Raw genomic sequence first — 22,337 nt, 5'->3', positions numbered from 1 at the left:
GCCAAGGTGGAGGGCTTTTCGGCTACTTTGTAGAGTTCTACTTCCTCTCTAATCATGATGTTATAGATCATGATGGCCCGATCCACAGTAACTTCGGATCGGTTGCTAGTGGGGATGATGGAGCGTTGGATGAACTGTTTGTGTGTTTCTGGCGTTTTACTCCAGAATGCAGCATGGAACAGGCGTTGAACGCCAGTTTGCGTCATCTAAACTCGAACAAAGTATGGACTATTATATATTGCTGGAAAGTCCTGGATGTCTACTTTCCAACGCAGTTGAAAGCGCGCCATTTGGAGTTCTGTAGCTTCTGAAAATCCATTTCGAGTGCAGGAAGGTTAGAATCCAACAGCATCAGCAATCCTTTTTCAGCCTGAATTAGATTTTTGCTCAAGTCCCTCAATTTCAGCTAGAAAATACCTGAAATCATAGAAAAATACACAAACTCATAGTAAAGTCTAGAAATGTGAATTTTGCATAAAAACTAATAAAAACATCCCTAAAAGTAGCTAGATCCTACTAAAAACTACCTAAAAACAATGTCAAAAAGCGTATAAATTATCCGCTCATCACATTGCATGATAGGTCGCATGATGGTTGGAATTTGTAAATATTCATCTATTTCTTTTTTGCTAGGACTACTCAGTTAGGGTGATGACTTCTTTTTCAAGAAACTATTTTTAGGGCACCCTACAAATTTGAAAATTTTTGTGGTTGAACTTGCTTAAAAGAATTTATTGTGGAATATGGTTTTTGAGCTAAGAACACAAGCATGTTAGTTTTGAACTCAATTGTGTGGTTACAATGTTACATCATATAACCACTTATTTCCATTCTTGTGTGTATTACTCTCTTTCTATGATTGTAATCTTTGATTTGTTTGATTCTTTATATCCATTATTCCATGTATGAATGCATTTATATGATTGAGGCCATCATTTCATGTAGCTCACTTACCTAAATAGTCTTACCTTTTATCTTCCATTGTTAGCCAATTTTGAGCCTATAATAAACCCATTTGTTCTTAATTTTAGCACATTATTAGCCTTAAGCGAAAAACAATAAATGTCTCTTACTTTGATCTTTGATTAGCTTAAACTAGTGAGAGTGTTTATCATCAAGTTTGGGAGAATTGGGAACATTGGTTGGGATAAAATGGTGTTTTTATATTTTTGTCAAAATTTTAGGAATTGGGTACATACTCATGCATTAAATGTTTAAACCATGTGCATTGGTACCTTTGTATATGATTCATAAAAAAATAATAAAAAAATAGAAAAAGAGAGAAAAACAAAAGAAAAATAAAAAGAAGAAAATATAGAAGAAAAAAATAGAAAAAGAAAAAAAAGAAAAAGATATATATATATATATATAGAGAGAGAGAGAGAGAGAAAAAAAAGCAATAAAAAGGGGACAAAAATGTCCCAAAGCAAAGTAATAATATCAATGCATATGGAATGTGAATTAAAGAGAATACATGAGTATGTAAAAAAAAAGTGGGAATCATGGGTAGCTAGGTATTGTATTAGAATTGTATAGGTTGTCATAGGTTAGGTGAGAACTTGACCGTATGCATCCCTACCTTTACCCTAACCCCATTACAACCTATGAATAAGTCCTCATGATAGACGTATACATGCATTGAATAATTGTTGATTGTTAGAAGAAAAACAAATCTTGAAAAGCATGAGTAGAAGAGAATTTAGTGATCAACCCTATACACTTGAGCGACTACAGTGCAAACACTTCTAGTGAGGGTTCGATGCTTAATTCCTTGTTCTCGACTTTCATGAGCTTTCTTCTTGCAAGTCTATTTGTACTTCATTTTGATATTTGAATTGGTAGGATTCATGAATCATCATACTACTTGGCCCTACTTGTTCATATATATGTTCTTGGAGTTTGATTTACTTTTAACCAAGTAGATAGAGTCATATTGCATTTAGTTGCATGCATGTAGATAGGTTTATATAGTTTCTTTGCATTGAATAAATGTTCATACCCCTTTTCTTGTCCTTCTTGGTTTAGCATGAGGACATGCTAATGTTTAAGTGTGGGGAGGTTGATAAACCCCCATTTTTAGGGTATATCTTGTGTTAAATTTAGAGGATTTTATCAACTATTCCTACATTTATTCACTAAAATAGAATAGTTTTGTAAATTCTCCTTTATTCGTGCTTAAGTGTTAAAACATGCTTTTTAGGTCTTAAAATAGCTAAATTTAATTCACATTGATTCCATTCGATGCCTTGATATGTTTGTTAAGTGATTTCAGGTTTAAAAGGTAAAGATTAGATTGAGGGAATGAAGAAAAAGCATGTAAAAATGGAGAACTCATGAAGAAATGAAGGAATTGCAAAGTTATCAATCCTGACCTCTTTGTACTTAATTGATCATAACTTGAGCTAAATAGGTCAAAATGAGGTAGTTTTAGTTGCGTTGGAAAGCTAACAAATGGGGCTTAAAAATGATATAAAATTTGTCATAATTGCTTGGCGTTTAGGAATGCATACGCGTCGTTCCACGCGCACTCATCACAGGATCAGCATGGGCCATTTTTAGCAACTCGTGGCCAGCGATTTCTGGCTCATTTTGGGCCCAATCCAACTCATTTCTGATTCTATGAACCCAAGGATTGAAGGGGGATGAACCAAGTAGTATTAGTTTTTGTTTTTACCATGCTTTAGGTAAAATTCTAGAGAGAGGAGCTCTCTCTTCTCTCTAGAAATTAGGTTAGGTTTAGATTAGGATTTTCTTAGATCTAGTTTTAATTTCTTGTTTTTATCTTGTCTTCCTTACAATTTCTTGTTCTTATACCTTTGTTCTTCTCAATTCTCTTGTTAATTTTCCTTTTTATGCATCTTTTATGTTTATGCACTCTTGTTGGATTTGAATTTCCTTTAATGCACTTTATGTTTTATGTTTCCTTTATTGTTTAATTGATTTATTATTGTTATTTCCTTGCATTTGGTAGTGTTAGATTTTATATTTCTTGTCATTTTATTATGCTTTCCTTTTATGCCTTTCAAGTGTTCGATAAAATGCTTGGTTGGATTTTAGAGTAGATTTTTTTCTCCTCTTGGCTTGACTTGAGTAATTGGAGACTCTTGAGTTATCAAACTCTTTTGTTGATTGATAATTGGAAGTTGCTAGTTGACTTGAATGCCACTAAAGCTAGTCTTTCACTATGATTTGACTAGGACTTGTGGACTCAAGTTGATTGTATCTACTTGACTTTCCTTCATAGTTAGAGGTTAACTAAGTGGGAGCAATGGACAATTCTTGTCACAATTGATGATAATACTGAGGATAGGACTTCTAGCTCTCATTGCTTGCCAAGAGCTTTCTTCGTTATTAGCTTACTTCTTTTGCTATTTAAATTTCTTGTTCATTATTACAAAAACCCCAAAACATTCCTTCATAGCCAATAATAAAGCACTTCATTGTCATTCCGAGGGAGAACGATCCGGGATTAATACTCTCGGTTATTTTATTGGGGTTTGTACTTGTGACAAACAAAACTTTTGATTGAGGATTGTTTGTTGGTTTAGAACTATACTTGCAATGAGATTTCAATTGAGAAATTCTATACCGACACAATAATTCTTTTCATCAATCCCCAGCCTCTCGAGCCTCTTTTTTAGCCTTGGTCTTGGCAACTTTTGTGGCATCTTTCTCTTCCTGGGCAGTCGTCAGGTCAGACTGTGCATGGCGAAGCCTCCCATCTAACACCCATGATTGCCCGAGTACCATCCCGGTCTTGCGAACCACTGTGGCGGAGCAAAAAAGGGAGCGGTACACCCACTTAGCTTGGGCCGCTAGGTTGCAATAAGCAAAAATATCCTCTGTCCCAGGAAGCAAGTGCTCATCGACAAAAACTAGGGCATCAAAAGTCTTCTCCATTACAAAAAGAATGTCCACCTCCTTTGCCTTCTCACTCGGAGAGTTTTTTGTTTTTTTTTCTTCGAGGTGATGGCAGAGTGATCTCATGGATATCATCCTCAACTTAGGTAAAAGCAACCTCTCGGGATCCCTCCCTGGCTCCGGAAGTTGGTACTAACTCAGATCCAACCTAAGGTTGCAGCTCGGCCTGAGGTTGCTCCTTCTCCTCTAATCCACTTCAGCGAAGGCAGCCATCAGGTTCTCCATGGTTGTAAACCCTCCAGCCATGCCAATTGTAAAACAAGATAAAAGAAACTCGTAAGAGCTAAGGAACAAAAATGAAGGAATCGAAACAAAATTGGAGAAGAACTTACCGACATACTGGCGATCGGCATCCCGGTCACCCATCACATAACGATGGTTAAACAGTCTAACCCCAAACACAACTGTCAATACCTCGACAATTTCTTACTCTCCCAACTTAAACCCTCATAAGTCACCTTCACGAGGTAGTTGGTCGCAGCCTTATACTTCTAATAAGTGGGGAACCTACGTTCCCCCTCTAGAGTCAGGTAGAAGGGATGATGACCCCTTGTCAGCCGGACCTTAAAACACTCCTCCTTGAACCCGTGAAATGAGTCACCGACAAGGCCGATAATCTTCCGACCCTATACAACCGGGAAACACATGTACCCTTTATTGTGCTTATCCTCCCGATAAGGCACGGTGATGAGGAAGAAATACAAAAATACCTCCACCACGGCCAAGATTTTCAAGTACTTGCACATGAGTTCAAAACACGCTCGATGACAAAGTTGGAGAATGGGAATCGAACTCCCATGACGTCAAACATGGATTTATAAACCCACATCCATTTGGGAACCTGGGGAGCCTCCATGTTAACATAGCAGACCCGTTCCTAAGGGTTGGGAAGAGAAAGCTTGTAATACTCCTCTGCGGCATCCCCGTCGTAGATTATGCTGGCATCCCGAAGTTCTTGGAGGTCCTCCTTACCGAGATGCGAAGGCGTCCCACCACATCTGTATTACACCAAAAATACGTCCGGGGCCTTACGCTAGAAAAATGAGTCCTGCATTTGGTTTGACCCTCCTCCGCATATACCTACAAATGGGGGGCACCACCATTGTGAGCCTACAAGCTACGACCAAAATTCAAAGGCTAAGGAAATAAAAAAAAGGAAAGCTAGCTGACGATCGGATTTCTGCTAGTAAAGAATTTCATCAGAATAATCACGTTGTAAGTATAGTTTCTAAACCAACAGAGAATTCTTTTGTACAAAAGTTTTGGTTGTCACAAGTAACAAAACCCAATAAAATTTATAACCGAAGTATTTAAACCTCGGGTCGTCTCTCAAGAAATTGCAGGGAAGTATGATTTATTATTGGTTATGGAAACATGTATATTTTTGGGTTTTTAAAATAGGGAACAGGAAAATAAATTGGCAATAAAATAAACTAATTATCATGAAAACCATTGCAAGGTATAAGAACTGGAAATTCCATCCTAGTTATCCTTATCAGGTGGGACGAAAATTGTTTATTGCTCCCACTTAGTTAACCCTTACTAAATAAAAAAAAGTCAAGTGGACTAATCAATTTGATTCCTCAAGTCCTAGTCAACTCCTATGGAAAGACTAGCTTTAGAGGGATCCAAATCAATCAGCAAATTCTAATTTTTAATCCACAGCTGAGTTTGATAACTCAAGTGTCACCAATTACTCAACTAAAGCAATGGAAGGAGAAATCAAAATTATTTATATCTTAAATAGAGGAAAGCAATAATAAATCTGAAATACCTCAAATTGCATTAAATAAAGAAAATCAAATCTAACATGGAGTTCATAAATCAAATTAGAAAAATAAACGAATTAAAGTAATAGAATAAATAAAAGTATAAGAGAACATAAATTAAGGAACATTGAACCTGGAATGAAGAAGAAGTAAACCTAACCTAAGAGAAATCCTAAATCCTAAAAGATAAGAGAGAGGAGAGAGTCTCTTCCTCTAGAAAACTACATCTAAAACCTAAATTGTGAATAATGAATGTTGTGTCTGTTTGATTCCCTCATTCTCCAGCCTCTATTCTGTATTTCTGGGCTTGGATTTGGGCCAAAAAGGAGTCCAGAAATCATTGGAAACGTTTTCTGCAACTTTCTATTTATTTTGAGGGCAATATGAATATTCTATTATGTTCCATCAACACATTAAAAAGATTATATGAGATATCTTCCGTGGAAGTAGGTCAACATCTCTATTGGCAATTAGGGGGGTTCCAAGTGCATGCCCAAGTACTTATAACTTCTTGGGTCGTAATTGCTATCTTATTGATTTCAGCCATTTTAGTTGTTAGAAATCCGCAAACCATTCCCACTTTTGGTCAGAATTTCTTTGAATATGTCCTCGAATTCATTCGAGATGTAAGTAAAACTCAGATTGGGGAAGAATATGGTCCGTGGGTTCCCTTTGTTGGAACTATGTTCTTATTTATTTTTGTTTCAAATTGGTCGGGGGCTCTTTTGGAAGTCTAAAAAAAAAGATAAATTTCATCTATATCGAATTTGAATATCAGAATAGTAGATATAGTTCTGATTCAATGGGTTAGGTCCACTTACTTTTTTTTTAATGTTTCAAAATTTTATTATTGGAATAATCGAAAATAGCAATATAAAGAAGATATCATTATTCATTAAATAAAAAAAACAATTGAATAATTATTGGAACTCTCAAAATGAAGAAAAAAAAAACTAAGCAATGAAATTCTAAACAGGGCGGAAGTTCTAGATAAGGAATTTATACCCGTTGGATATATTCCAAAAACGAATTAGATTATGCAATGAAGAGACTCAAACAAAAAACTTACCTAAACTATATGATCCTTTCTTGAATGGACCCTGTCGAGGCCGAATGAACAATTTTTTGTTATCCTCAATTAATAATAAAACTTATAAAAAAGATGATATTTGGATAAATAAGATTCATGGTCTCCTTCTTTCTAGTATTCAAAAAACTAGTTATTTTGAAGAGAACATGGATATATTTTATCAAAAGTTATTTTTAACTGAAATTAGTTTTTTTTTAACTTAATCCATAAATTTTCTGAAAAATCAGTATCAGCTTGTTGAACCCTGTGAATTGCGTGAAAGTAGGATACTCCAAATTCGTGAGTCCAAGAGTTTTATAAAACTCTCTTGATGGAAAAAAATGTGAATGAAAGATCCCGCTGAATTGAATTGGGTCTTACGTTTTTTCCACTGACAAATCCTTTTATTGTTCGATTTGTATTAGATTTGAGTGTACCATCAATATCCGAGTTGTGGATATGAAAAAAAGATTGTGATACAAATGTTGATAATAGTATATCGTTAATCATAATAAAAAAAATAAAAAGAAAGCGCTTTTACTACATACAAATACAAAGAAATTTCGGAATTTTTCTATTTCTTTGAAATCACTTAAAATCACTTAATTTCTTAGAAATTTTGTATCAAAAGAAACATAATGTGTTGTGTTATATAAGAGAATCCCCCTTTCTCTGTTTCTGTCATTTTTTTTTAATTATCTTGGAGATTTTTGAATGCTTACTCTAAAACTATTTGTTTACACGGTAGTGATATTCTTTGTTTCTCTTTTCATCTTCAGATTCCTATCTAATGATCCGGGACGTAATCCAGGACGTGAAGAGATTTGAGCTGGTGACACGAGGATTTTCAGTCCTCTGCTCTACCAGCTGAGCTATCCCGACCTCTCTTGAGGCATCATATTAATCTTATTAGATTACTTAAATATATGTCAATGACTCCATATCAACTAAAAACAAGACAAAAAAATTCTAATTATAATATATATTATTATTATTAGCATATATATATAAGAATATATTATTCTTATTCCATAGTCCAAATAGATTCCAATGTATTCCAATACATATTCCAAACAAATACTTATGATTGTTGATTGTGGAAATATTATCCTTATCCTTGTCTTTGTTTATGTCTTGGATTGGAACAAATTACTAGAATTCTACCTCATCTACAGATCAATCTACATTTTTCACAAATTTTTACGAACAGAGGCCCGTATTTAAGAACGGTGCGTTCCGAGGTGTGAAGTGGGCGAGAAGGGATTTCATAATTGGGGTTTTGAATAAGACGACCTTTTTCATTTTGAATTCTTATTACTTTTTCATATTGAAAAAGTAATAAGAGAGGTCTTAAGCTTTTTATCATCCTGGCGCCGAGCTATGGGCCGAGCTGGATTTGAACCAGCGTAGACATATTGCCAACGAATTTACAGTCCGTCCCCATTAACCACTCGGGCATCGACCCAGGAAGAATCAATTTGATTCTTTTTAGATGATCCATCATCAACTTCCTTTCGTAGTACCCTACCCCCAGGGGAAGTCGAATCCCCGTTGCCTCCTTGAAAGAGAGATGTCCTGGACCACTAGACGATGGGGGCCCACTTTTCCGACCGCCGTTATGCTATGTTCTTAGTATAAACAGTCTTTTTTTTTAATTGTCAATAGATTGGAATGATATGATTCGCTCAGAAGGATCCCCCCCCCTTTTTTTCAAAACTCCATACCATATATTTGGGGAGTTCATCATCACGATTTCTAAATTGTTCATTCCAATCGCCAATATATAATTCCAAAAAAAGTAGGATCTTTCGTGGAGTGGTTGGTTTGCTAGAAAAGGCGTAGCGTGGGTTAAAACTTCATTTCTTTTATTCATTTTATAAAAATAAATATATCTCTGTCTCATCCTAAGCCGGAAAAACCACGAATAAATATGGAAATCGGGGTAAAAGGATATGGATCAACAAGTTATTTTTTTTTTCAATAAGAATCGGTTCAAGAGCAGGAAAATTGGACATTTTGCAACGATTCAATAAAATATTTATTTGAATTGGTGGGTACATGTATCAATACCCAATACAATGAATTTCGTTATGATGAGGATAACCAGAATTTGAATCGCTTTTGAATTTATTTCAAATCAAAGTTTAGCTCAGGACCCCACTACTCGTCATATTTGGTTTGGTATTGCTACCGCACATGACTTCGAGAGTCATGATGATATTACTGAGGAACGTCTTTATCAAAATATTTTTGCTTCGCATTTCGGACAGTTAGCAATAATTTTCTGTGGACTTCCGGGAATCTGTTTCATGTAGCTTGGCAGGGAAATTTTGAGACATGGGTACAGGATCCTTTACATGTAAGACCTATTGCTCATGCAATTTGGGATCCTCATTTTGGTCAACCGGCTGTAGAAGCTTTTACTCGTGGGGGTGCTCTTGGTCCAGTGAATATTGCCTATTCCGGTGTTTATCAGTGGTGGTATACAATCAGTTTATGTACTAATGGGGATCTTTATACTGGAGCTCTTTTTCTATTATTTCTTTCAGCCATATCCTTAATAGCGGGGTGGTTACACCTACAACCGAAATGGAAACCGAGCGTTTCTTGGTTTAAAAAACCCTTTTGTTAAGAAATAGAATTCTCGGGATAGGAATAAACAAATCATGGATAAATCTAAGCGACTCTTTCTTAAACCCAAACGATCTTTTCGTAGGCGTTTGCCCCCGATCCAATCGGGGGATCGAATTGATTATAAAAATATGAGTTTAATTAGTCGATTTATTAGTGAACAAGGAAAAATATTATCTAGACGGGTGAATAGATTGACCTTAAAACAACAACGATTAATTACGATTGCTATAAAACAAGCTCGTATTTTATCTTCGTTACCCTTTCTTAATAATGAAAAAAAGATTCTTAATAATGAAAAAAATTTGAAAAAATTGAGTCAACCGCTAGAACTACTACTACCGGTTAAAAAAAATTAGAGTTATTGTTCAAGTGAATTCAAATTGGAATTGAAACACAAATCAAATGTGGATTGATGTTTTGTTCGAAAACGAAAACTATGACAATCAAATTTTGATTGTTGTCTTGTAAAAAAAAAAGATTGATTATATTCAGTTAATAGGAATAGGATGAGTAGAAAAGAGTATATTGAGGAGTATAAAATAGAATCTAATTCTATTCAAGGCTCTTTATTTTGGGGGTATATATGATACCTGGGCTCCGGGAGGGGGGGATGTAAGAAAAATTACCAACTTGACCCTTAGTCCAAGTATTATATTTGGTTATTTACTAAAATCACCTTTTGGAGGAGAGGGATGGATTGTTAGTGTGGACGATTTGGAAGATATAATTGGGGGGCATGTATGGTTGGGTTCGATTTGTATACTTGGTGGAATTTGGCATATTTTAACCAAACCTTTTGCGTGGGCTCGGCGTGCACTTGTATGGTCCGGAGAAGCTTATTTGTCTTATGTTCGAATCTATTATGACATAAGATATAGGCGCTCAACGGACCTTTTTGAATCCTCTAAAACTCCTTCTGGACTTTGAATTTCAATTCAATAATTTTTTTGTGCAACCTAGGCTAGGGGATTCAGATTTGAATTTGAAATTCAAAGATGGAATTTATTTTATGTCTGTCTTATTAAATAATTTAATAGAAGAGATTATTATACTCTTTCTTCTACACATTGTTCGCCACCCCGTAATGGAGAATAGCTAATAATTAGGACTCATAACAAAAATAAATAATCCTCAATCGGTGGAGAAAACGGGGAAATCCCATATAACCCATATATATCTGACAAGTCGCACTATATGTCAACCCAAGATGCATCTTCCTCTCCAGGACTTCGAAAGGAAACTTTTGGAACACCAATAGGCATAAAATGGAAAACAAAAATGAAGTAATATATGTATCGAATACTGGTAATAATATCAGCAAAAGAACGTTCTCCGGTGCTTCCAGACATGTTGAGCTCCACATATTCTTGTACAGTCAAAGGGGGATCGATTCCATAAAAGATGGGAGCAGTAAGTAGAAATTTACTGAGAATCATCCTTGTTAGATCGTCAATATTGTACCCAGGGTGTCTTTCGAGTATACCGAATCAGTATAGCTATCCTTCTTCGGACACAGCAACGAAATTAAAAGATTCGTGCTGAGATCAAGTACTAGATTCTTTCTAACTTGCTTGTTGGTTGTATCAATGCAATGTACTCAATACAAAATTCCGCAAAGTTTAAGAGTCTAATGGATCTTTATAGTATAAGATGAAGGTTCTCCACATGTTACGTCCGTCACGCGTGCGCGTGGGTCACGCGTGCGCGTCATTTTGAGGTTTTCCTTGTCACGCGTACACGTCAGTCACGCGTACGCGTCGCTTGTGCTTTGCGCTAGTCATGCGTTCGCGTCGTCCACGCGTGCGCGTCGCTTGGGTTCTGCGCGTCGCTGCCATTTCCTTCTTAACTTTATTTTTACGTGTTCTTTCCACTTTTGCATGTTTTCTTCCTGTTCTCTAAGCCATTCCTGCCCTATGAAGCCTGAAAATACTCAACACATGGATCACGGCATCGAATGGTAATAAAGGATAATTAAAATTAATAATTTTATGGTCTAGGAAACATATTTTCACATATATTAAGGAGTAAGGAAGAAATTTTAAAACCATGCAATTTATATGAATAAGTGAGCAATGACTTGATAGAAATCACTCAATTGAGCATAATATAAATCATAAAATAGTGGTTTATCAACCTCCCCACACTTAAACATTAGCATGTCCTCATGCTTAATCCAAGAGAACTAAAGAGTGAAGGTAGAATGGTGGAATCTATGCAATGCAATCTATCTAAATGCAAGCTACCTAAATGAATCATGTAATTCTAATTACTATCCACCTATATACTCATAGAGCTTATATGTGGTCAAATTAAGTCAAATTTTTCAAGGAATCATATGGAATTGAGCTATTGAACCCTTACTGGATTTGTGTTTACACTCTAATCACTTAGTGTTTGGGGTTAATCACTCTACTCTTCTCTAGTCATGCTTTCTAAAACTTTGTTCTTCATCTAACCAATCAACAAATATTTAATGTATACATGCAAACATCATGAGGTCTTTTCAAGATTGTAATAGGGCTAAGCTAAAAGTGTGGGTATATATATAAGGGTAAGTGAGCTATAAATTGAATCCTTGATTAGTCTAAGATCTCACCTAACATATACATATTCTATACAATTTTAAAATCATGCCTAGCTACCCAATTTTCCCACTTTTGTATCACATACTCATGTACCAACTTATTTTAGAATTTATCACATGTGCATTGATCTTTTACTAGATTTAATGTTGGGGTAATTTTGTCCCCTTATTTATTTACTCTCTTTTTTTTTCAATCTGAAAAATAAACTCAACATATAATGCACATGGTATTCTAATTATTTTGGCCTTACATGAGTACGCACCCAAATTTCAAATAATTTCTAGAGTTAATACCTTCTTATCAACCCAAGTTCCCACGGTTCCCCACACTTAATTGATACACAATCTCTATCTTAAGCTAACCAAAGATTCAATTTGGGACATTTGACTTATTTTTCTGCTTAAGGCTAGTGATGTGGTTATAGAATAGAAGGGGATTAAAAGGCTCAAAGTGGCTAACAAGGGTAACATAAAAGGGTAAGCTTATTTGGGATAAGTGAGCAAAAATTCAAATGATGGCCTCAATCATATGCAAACATGTAAATACACTAAACAATGGACATATAGAATGAAACAAAGTAAAGATTACAAGTATAGAGAAGAAGGGAGAAACACACAGGAATGAAAACTATGGTTAAATAATATAACCATACAATTAAGCTCAAAAACTCACAGGTTGTGTGTTCTTTGGCTCAAAAACCATATATCAGTTATTTATATCATGCAAGTAGAAATCAAGAGTTTCCATTCAACTCAATGTGAATCTTTGAATGGCTCTTATAAAAATAAGTATTTTTCTTGAAAAATGTTGTCAATTTACCAACATTTATTTCTATACATATATATGGTGGGTGGATTGTTGTGATTCTGAAAAACCAAAATTTCTAGTTTACTCTTTATTTTCAATTAATCCAAATTATCATATGCTAAAAGGGTAAACTGAACTAAATAATCCATATTTTCTATATCACAACTAATAAGCTAAGAGTGCAAATTAAGCTAAATATCTAAGATATATATACAGCCCAAAATGCAAAATATAATAAAGTAATCAGAAATACAGCAAAAGAAAATGTGCAAGTACTAAAAGTCGAACAAGATAAAATAAAATAAAATACAGAAAGAGAAATAGGATAAAGAGTCTGAAAGTAGTTCACCAAAATAAAGTTTGCCAGATATGGCGACCTCCCCACACTTAAATAATAGCACCGTCCCTGATGCCCAATCAGGCTGGGTGTGAAGAGTCGTCACCTCCGGAGGGGTGTGCAGGTGCTGTTTGTATGGGCTCTGGCAGTGAAAGTGTCTGAGACTCTGCCTGTATAGGTGCCTGTGGGTCTGATGGCTGTGTCTGCTGAGGTTCCTCATGCTGGGGCTCTGCCTGCTCAGCCTCTACTCGTGCATCCTCCTCCTGGTCATCCGCCTCCTCCTCAGATGGCTCTGATGGTGTGTCAGGCTCAGAGGGATGTCAGTGTTGCCGTACCGGATCATCAACTTCAAATGCTCATAGCGTCGCTTGCTGCGACGCTCAGACCGCTCATATCGCTGCTAGTTGCGGTGCTCCATCTGGTCCAGGCGGTCAAATAGGCGGTGCACAAGGTGGTAGATGGGTTGGAAAGCAGGGGAGGGTGTTGTGGATGTGGGTGGTGCAGTAGGGGCTGAAGGGGCAACAGAAGATGTGGCTGCATCAGCTGTGGCAGTAAGAGAGGGCGGTCTGTAGCCCAGAGCCCGGAACTTCCTACCATGTGGGATGATCATCTTACAGTCGGCAGCGGGTGGCTTCTCATCTGCCAGCTCCCAAGGTACCTCAGCTCTGCGGCCCAACTGAGTAATCAGGTAGGGGAAGGACAGAGTGCCTCGGACATGAACCCTGGACATGTAGCACCAGATTAATCGGGGAAGGTACAGGTCCTTGCCCTCCATCACGAACCAGATAAGAGTAATCATGGCAGGAGGCACCTCAGTTTCGTGAGTGCTCGGCATCACATAATTGCTTAGGATTTGTTACCATAGCCGAGCCTCATTATTCAGATAAATAATTTTTATGCCTTTGGGGGTTGTTGTTGACTTACTCATAACCCATGGGACATCAGGATCAATAGCTATAGTGCGTTTCATTGCTTCCCAATCAAAATGCATAAACCTCATATCCTCCTCAACCTGCTGGTAACCATCTGGTCTATCTGATTTAGGCTGGAAGTTGAGGATATCTTCAATTGCCTCTTCAGTGACTAAAATCTACTTGCCTCTGAGCTGTACAGCATCCAGGGTCGTTTTAAAATAGTTGCAATAGAATTCCCGGCCCAGAATGCATTAACCTCAGTCAAGTTCCTCTCCAGAAAGAACCATCCTTTCTGTTTGATTTGTTCTGTGGTGTACTGCTGTAATTCAGCTGAAATTCAGAGGGTATTTTCTAGATATAAGTTCCTTGAAGTTGCAAAAACTGGATACTTCAGTTTACAGTATCGGTTTGCAAACTTGACTGAGTCGGTTGCAGGCACTAGTTGATCGGCCTTTTCCTGCGGAGTAAAAGTCTTTTTCCGCCAGGAATCATCATGTAGTATATCCAAAGTGGTGGTAGATGATTCTCCTCGTTTTCTTTTGCCTATGCTTGCTTTAGCTTTTCCTTTTCCGTTAGGGTCAGACATCTTGAAAAGCAGAGGTTCCAGGATACAGTTTATTAAACTAAAGCAGAAAAACAGGAAGGCAAATAGTGTGTTAGCAAAGAAAGCATGGATAGGAAAAAGAGGAAAGAAACTCAAAGCATGAAGTGAGTCAGATAGATGTAGTGTTTTGGATTGTATGCAAGCTAAAAGTCAAGGAATTTAAATAAGAATCACAATCCAAGAACTATGATATGCAGAATGCTTGTTAGTCAGGAAACAACAATGAACATGCCTAGAAATTGATTGAAGCTAGTTAGTTAAAAGCTAAGAGAGAAGTTAGAAAGTCAATGAAGTTAAGAGTTAAAAAGTGAATTTAAAGTTAGTGGCATGGTATTGTAGTTCCTTTTTAACAAAAATTTGCACAAACTTGAAGAACAAGCAACTTACAATCAAGCAGATATTGCAGATTATTGATGATAAATCGTAGAAATAAAAGAAGAGCAAAATAAATAAAATCATCAATAATGCGATTTAACGAAAAAGGGAACTAGAAGGAGTAAGAATGCTAGCCCATTCGTCCATGAATTGGCTTGGTTGAAACCAATTAGTGCAGAATTCAGAAGTACCAAAGTCAATTCATGAATCCGAGTTGAGTGAAATAATTTGCAGAAAAATCGGGCAGCAATCCGGCAGTAAAAGTAACGTTCCCGGGAAGAGCAATTAGTAGAATCAACAAGTTAAATGCATATGTAATGCAGCAGGAGTTCAGTTCATATGACATTAAAGTGGTGCATAAAAAAGTAGCAGTAGCAAGTCACATGAATTCGGAATAAACAAACTCAAGCTTCAGCGAGAATTGCAATTCAGGGGGAATAATGTTAAAATAGCATTAAACAGTAATGAACAACATATTAGCAGTAGCAACAGCACAGCAAATCCAAAATTGCGAAACAGATAAAGCAAGCAGCAAGAACGGCGCAATTATCAGACCTAAATTCACTAACCACATCCTAGCTACCTAACACCTAAAATCCACTACGAACATGCATATCTAACTAACCTACATTGAACAGAATTGAAAAAAATATGCAAACTAACTAACTTGAACGAAAAAGGAATCGGAGTGCAGTGGGAGAGTGGAGAGAGAAGAGAGTGATGGAGGTGGAACGTTGGGGAGGGGGGAAAGTGACGTGAAGGGGGGGTTAGGGTTTCCACGTCATGGGTTAGGGAATTCAAATCCACGCGGACGCGTGGATCACGCGAGAGCGTGGGTGGGGCGAAAGTGCAACGACGCAAACGCGTGGGTAGGGGTGGGTGGCAATGACGCGTCCGCGTGAGGCACGCGGTCACGTCAACCAGAATCGTGCTAAACGCACGAAACCAGCGTCATTCTGGCACAACTTTCTGTTTCAATTGGGGAGGCAAAAATTTTCAGGCAACGCGTACCCACGCGTGGTGGGTGTAAGTGAAAATGACGCGTTCGCGTTATTGATGCGCACGCGTTGCCCAATTTATGCCTAACGCATACCAGCCGCACGATTCCAGCCCAACTTTCTGTGCGTTGGATGGTGACTCCGATTTGGAATCGATGCCCACGCGTGGCCCATGCCTACTTGTGGTGAGGCACATTTTTTTTTAAGAATATGCGGAATGCGAAATGCAGATGCGGATGTGGATGTTATGAATGATACTAGGGAAAATAAAATAAAATAAAACTAAAAACAAACAAAACAAAATAAAATTAAAATTGAAAGGGAACGATCATACCATGGTGGGTTGTCTCCTACCTAGCACTTTTAGTTAAAGTCCTTAAGTTGGACATTTGATGAGCTCCTTGTTATGGTGGCTTATGCTTGAACTCATCCAGAAATCTCCACCAATGTTTGCAATTCCAATAGCCTCTGGGGTCCCAAACTAGGCACGTAAGTTCGAGCAAGTTAAAGCAGGTGTTCAGGTTCCAGGGATAGTGATTATGAGAATGAATCCCAAGATCCCAAACCTTGCTTTTATACCCGTCTTCGCTTTGATCTGCATTGTTCCAACTGGGCGGTATGCAACCTGAATTTCCACTGAGATACCCAAACTTCTTCTGAAATGCACTTAGTCGAGCTTTATATCAATTCTTGCACCTCAAATTGAAGCGTGGAACTTTATTGAATCTTGCATACCAACCTCTATCACTAGTCATCTCCCTCTTACTCTTAAAGCCACAAAGAGCTCTAAGCTGGCCATCTGTTTCAAGCAAACTATATTCAAGTGGAAAGGTGAAGATAAAGGCTAAGAAGTTTACCCACTTGAAGGTTGTATTGGGTGGTAATGGCCTTGGGATAGGTGTTTCCAGTGGTTTTGCAAGCTCTACTTCCTTGTACTCCTCTGTGGATTCTTTCAATTTCTGACAAACCTCTTCAACTGCAACCACGTCTTGATCAAAGTCTTCGATTTCTTTCTCATCACTCAAGTCATAAGTTGGAGGTTGAGAAAAGTCTACCTCCACATCGGCTTCATATTCACTTGGGGAAAATTCTTCAAACTCAAAGAGTTCAATTGTGGATGCAAGTTCATCACTAGAAGAGTTTGATTCATGATCATCACTGCCAAGGGAATTAGCTTCTTGATCTGTTCCGTCCAATTCTTCATAAGATACATGCCTTGGGGGTTGTGCACTATCCTCTTTGGCATCAGTTGTAATTTTCTTGGCGGAATTCTCTGCAATTTTTGATTCTCATGGAGGTTCAGCGTCTCCTAAGTCTTCAACCAATTCTTCTTCTTTGATAAATTTGGCTTCCTTTACTTTTCCAGTACAAAGGCATGCTCATTACTGTCTATCGGGGCTTCCAGTGTCTCCTTCATGCTACGTTCTTCATTAAATTCCTCACATGAAGCCATGGGGGTTCCTTGAACGTCCGAAGGTTGGGATGCTAATCGATTTATCGCTTGCTCCAATTGGTGAAGAGTTGTATGAAATTGGTTCACTGTTTCCTTGAGACGATTCTTTGATTCTTGTTCCATTGGATATGGGCATGGTGCATATAGAAGTGGTGGTTCTTGGGAGTAGTTGGGTTGGAATTAGGGCGGATACGGGTTAGGGTCATAAGGAGGTGAATGGTTGTAGTTGGCTTGTGAGTATGGTGGTTCAAAGTTATGTTGAGGAGATGGTTCATAAACATATGGCGGGGCTTGTTGATAACTACAAGGGAGTTCACCATATCTATCATCTTGGTACACACCTCGGAATGGCTCTTAACTATAGTAATTGGATGGAGGTAGTTTGTCACGAAAGGGTCCACCATAACTATTGTCTTGGTATGCATCGTAGAATGGTCGTTGTCCATGGTACTTTGGAAAGTGTTGTTGCCGAAAGGGTTGATCAGATCCTCGTGGCTCCTTCCATCTTTGATTGTTTCGACCTTGATGCATGTTCCTATTATAGCTTCCATTCCTTACAACAACATTGGAACCAAACTTAAAGCCAGAGGGGTGAGAACTAATAAAAATTAAAATAAAAAATAAAAACAAAAATGAACAAACAGCAAGAGAAAATATTTACAATAACCAATAATAAGGCACACGTTTGCGATTCCCCGGCAACGGCGCCAATTTGACGATCGGATTTCTGCTAGTAAAGAATTTCTTCAGAATAATCACGTTGTAAGTATAGTTTCTAAACCAATAGAGAATCCTTTCGTACAAAAGTTTTGGTTGTCACAAGTAACAAAACCCAATAAAATTTATAACCGAAGTATTTAAATCCCGGGTCATCTCTCAAGGAATTGCAGGGAAGTATGAATTATTATTGGTTATGGAAACATGTATATTTTTTGGTTTTTGAAATAGGGAACAGAAAAATAAACTGGCAATAAAATAAACTAATTATCATGAAAACCATTGCAAGGTATAAGAACTGGAAATCCCATCCTAGTTATCCTTATCAGGTGGGACGAAAATTATTTATTGCTCTCACTTAGTTAACCCTTACTAAATAAAGGAAAGTCAAGTGGACTAATCAATTTGATTCCTCAAGTCCTAGTCAACTCCTATGGAAAGACTAGCTTTAGAGGGATCCAAATCAATCAGCAAATTCCAATTTTCAATCCACATCTGAGTTTGATAACTCAAGTGTCACCAATTACTCAACCAAAGCAAAGGGAGGAGAAATCCAAATTATTTATATCATAAATAGAAGAAAGCAATCATAAATCTGAAATACCTCAAATTGCATTAAATAAAGAAAATCAAATCTAACATGCATAGAGTTCAAAAATCAAATTGGGAAAATAAACGAACTAAAGTAATAGAATAAATAAAAGTAGAAGAGAACATAAATTAAGGAACATTGAACCTGGAATGAAGAAGAAGTAAACCTAACCTAAGAGAAATCCTAAATCCTAAAAGATAAGAGAGAGGAGAGAGTCTCTCCCTCTAGAAAACTACATCTAAAACCTAAATTGTGAATAATGAATGTTGTGTCTGTTTGATTCCCTTATTCTCCAGCCTCTATTCTGTATTTCTGGGCTTGGATTTGGGCCGAAAAGGAGTCCAAAAATCGCTGGGAACGTTTTCTGCAACTTCTGCACGTGGCGTCCGTCACGCGTGCGCGTGAGTCACGCGTGCGCGTCATTTGGAGGTTTTCCTTGTCACGCATACGCGTCAGTCACGCGTACGCGTCGCTTGTGCTTTGCGCTAGTCAGGCCTTCGTGTCGTCCACGCGTGCGCGTCGCTTGGGTTTTGCGCAAGTCACGCGTCCGCATCGTTCATGCGTGCGTGTCGCTGCCATTTCCTTCTAAACTTCATTTTCACGCGTTCCTTCCACTTTTGCATGTTTCCTTCCTGTTCTCAAAGCCATTCCTACCCTATAAAGCCTAAAAATACTCAACACATGGATCACGGCATCGAATGGTAATAAAGGATAATTAAAATTAATAATTTTATGGTCTAGGAAACACATTTTCACATATATTAAGGAGTAAGGAAAAAATTGTAAAACCATGCAATTTATATGAATAAGTGAGCAAAGACTTGATAGAAACCGCTCAATTGAGCATAATATAAATCATAAAATAGTGGTTTATCACTAGCCCAGGCCCTAGACTGAGAAGGTAGTGGCACCCCTCCAAGCTACCTAGAACCACCACCATGACAAAATTATGCCATCAACCCCATTACAGCAAAACTATAAGAAAACAGTAAAATAGAGTGTCAAAAGCTTACTTGAATAGTAACAGCAATGAGTAACGGCTAGAAAAAGACGAAGAAGAACCACTCAGGCAAACCAATCCTGTCAGTAGCCGAAACAGTGCTCGCAGCAGAGAAGAGGGCTGAGAAAGGTACAAAGAGCGACAAGGAAGATAGATCGAAGTTGCAAAATAAGGAAAAACAAAATTTGAAACTAGTTTTTAGATGAAAGCACCCTAAATTTGCATGAATTAAAGGAGCTGAAGGGGTAGTAAGGTAAATTTAGCCACGAGGGCAATAAATTCCCCTCCCATCAAACTGATGTGATGCTTCGAAAACTGCGGGCACGATCCTCATGATTAGAAAACCTGGGAACCGTTCATTTCTATCTGACCTACCAGGCTCGACATCACCCCAGGACCATAGAAACGTGACAACACTGCTAGGTCCAGGCACGCCACGTTTGGGGGAACTGTTGCGAGCTCGGGTTTTGGACTTGGTGGCAAACTTTGGGCCCAATCCATCAGGGCTTGGCCCCAGAAACTGAATCATCCAAAAAGTCCGCTAGCACCATCTCTGGGGTTAAATGTCACAGATACGTATCGTATCTTTCTGATTTAAGGAGGATCTAAGCATTGTAACCCATACATATAGGGGAGCCTCCAGCTCCCCCAAGGTAAGCAACTGACGACCCTAAATTTAAACATCTAAGACTAATCTTGACTTAGGTATCCGAGTGTCTTTGTAGGTCTTTCCCCTCCCTGTTCGTCTAGCAACCCGAATAGCCGCTAGCACCAGCCTGGTTGCAGATCCCGTCGTTTCAAGTCTGTCCTGAACAGGAATGATCGTCGAGATGATGGCAGTGATACCTATTTGTTCTCAAATGACTTATATTAAAAGCAGCTAATAAATAAGTTATTTTGTTCGGAAAGTTATCACAGAAGTACTTGTTTTAAAGTTGTGTGGGGAGAAGTAAAATCTTTTGACTTCTTCAAAAACTTTTAAACAACTTTTTGAGAAGTTAAAAACATATTTAAAAAACAGTATCAAACACAATTAATATGACTTTTCATAAGTTAAAAGTCCAAACAAATAACTTTTGAAGCTTTCCAAACGGGCCCTAAGTATTTCAAATTGACTTTAGAGAAACATGACTTTTTTTCCCAACTTCGAGTGTCGTGGTTCTAATGGTGGAACACGTCATAGTCATAGACTCATATCTAGTAGGTACCATTAAACTAGGGGTAAAAATGGGTAGAGCCAAGCCAAGTTTTGGCTTTGACAAGTCTGACCCATATTATAAATTGATGGCCAAATCTAGGCCTATTATTTCTCATAGGCTTTTTTTAAGCTGACTTGTTTTTGCCCGACAAGCCCACAAGCTTATTTGGAAAGCCTATTTTATAAATTAGATCTCAAAATAATACACTTAAAAAATTTAAATTGACATTAAATACATTCTAAAATTTATAATTCATCATTTGTAAATCAATTTCATTTATATATTAATCGTTAGTCACATATCATAACCATATTTACAATTTATAAATTTTTTTTAAACAAAAAAAGCTAAATCATAACTAGTCTTGACTATTAAATTTTTTTTGTTTTATTTTGTGTTTAATATAAATGAATAGTTAAAAGTCTAAACTAAGAATAAATTTCGTAGGTTTTTTTTCAAATGATCAAAATATTATTATATTCACAAAAATAATTATACAATCATATATATACAAAATCATATCATAAAATTACTAACTCTTATTTCTCTTTACAAAATATAAATATCAGTAATAAGGGTGACAAAAAATATCTAAAATATTAAAACAGATAAAGTACAACTAAATATTCAGTAAAAGCTTCATCAATTTTTTCATCTGTTTTTGGAAATAAATAATACTATAGAAGGTGAAAACTTAACCACATAGTCTTTCAGAATTATTATAAAAAGATATATATATATAAAGCAAATTTGTTTAACAGCAGTGATTATTCACAACTAGAAAACGAATTAATACAGACAGATTTACATATAGGTTTAGTCTTTATTACAGACGAATTTTTGGTTACCGACGAAATTACCGACGGATTTTGTCCCTCAGTAAAAGCATCATCGGAAATTATTTACCGACGGATCTTTTTCCGTCAGAAAATTACCAACAGATTTTTACCAGTTACCGACGAATTTTCCCTCTGTAAATTCTCTATCCATTTCCCTAAGACGACAAACTTTCCGACAGATTTTTCGTTCGTAATTACAGACAGATTTTCTGACAAATTTTCTGTCTGTAATTACAGACGAATTTTTCGATAGATTTTTCGTCTGTAATTATAGATAGATTTTCCGATAGATTTTTTGATTGTAGTTTGAACCTTGGAAAACCATCTTACACTCTGGTTACAGACAGAAAATCAATCTGTAAATCTATCGGTAAGGTAAAATAATTTTTTTTTAGGTTTTTCTATTACAAAAATAAACATATTTTCATACAAAATAAATATAAATTTAATAAATACAATTTTTTTATCTATTTTATATTCGAATATTTATAATACTTCAAAAAATAAACAAATTTATTATATTA

The 22,337-nt window shown here is 36.9% G+C and overlaps 1 non-coding gene across 1 annotated transcript; it reads right to left on the bottom strand.

The window, feature by feature from the left end:
• Positions 1-8,140: 8,140 nt before the first annotated feature.
• Positions 8,141-8,224, bottom strand: TRNAY-GUA (transfer RNA tyrosine (anticodon GUA)). The gene has a single exon. It is a non-coding gene; the product is annotated as a tRNA-Tyr (tRNA).
• Between the last annotated feature and the right edge of the window lie 14,113 nt (positions 8,225-22,337).

This window comes from Arachis stenosperma, chromosome 9 (assembly GCF_014773155.1).
Source record: "Arachis stenosperma cultivar V10309 chromosome 9, arast.V10309.gnm1.PFL2, whole genome shotgun sequence".
Lineage (NCBI taxonomy): Eukaryota > Viridiplantae > Streptophyta > Magnoliopsida > Fabales > Fabaceae > Arachis > Arachis stenosperma.
The sequence above is the reverse complement of the archived record's forward strand: the minus strand, read 5'-3'. Positions and strand labels throughout refer to the sequence as shown.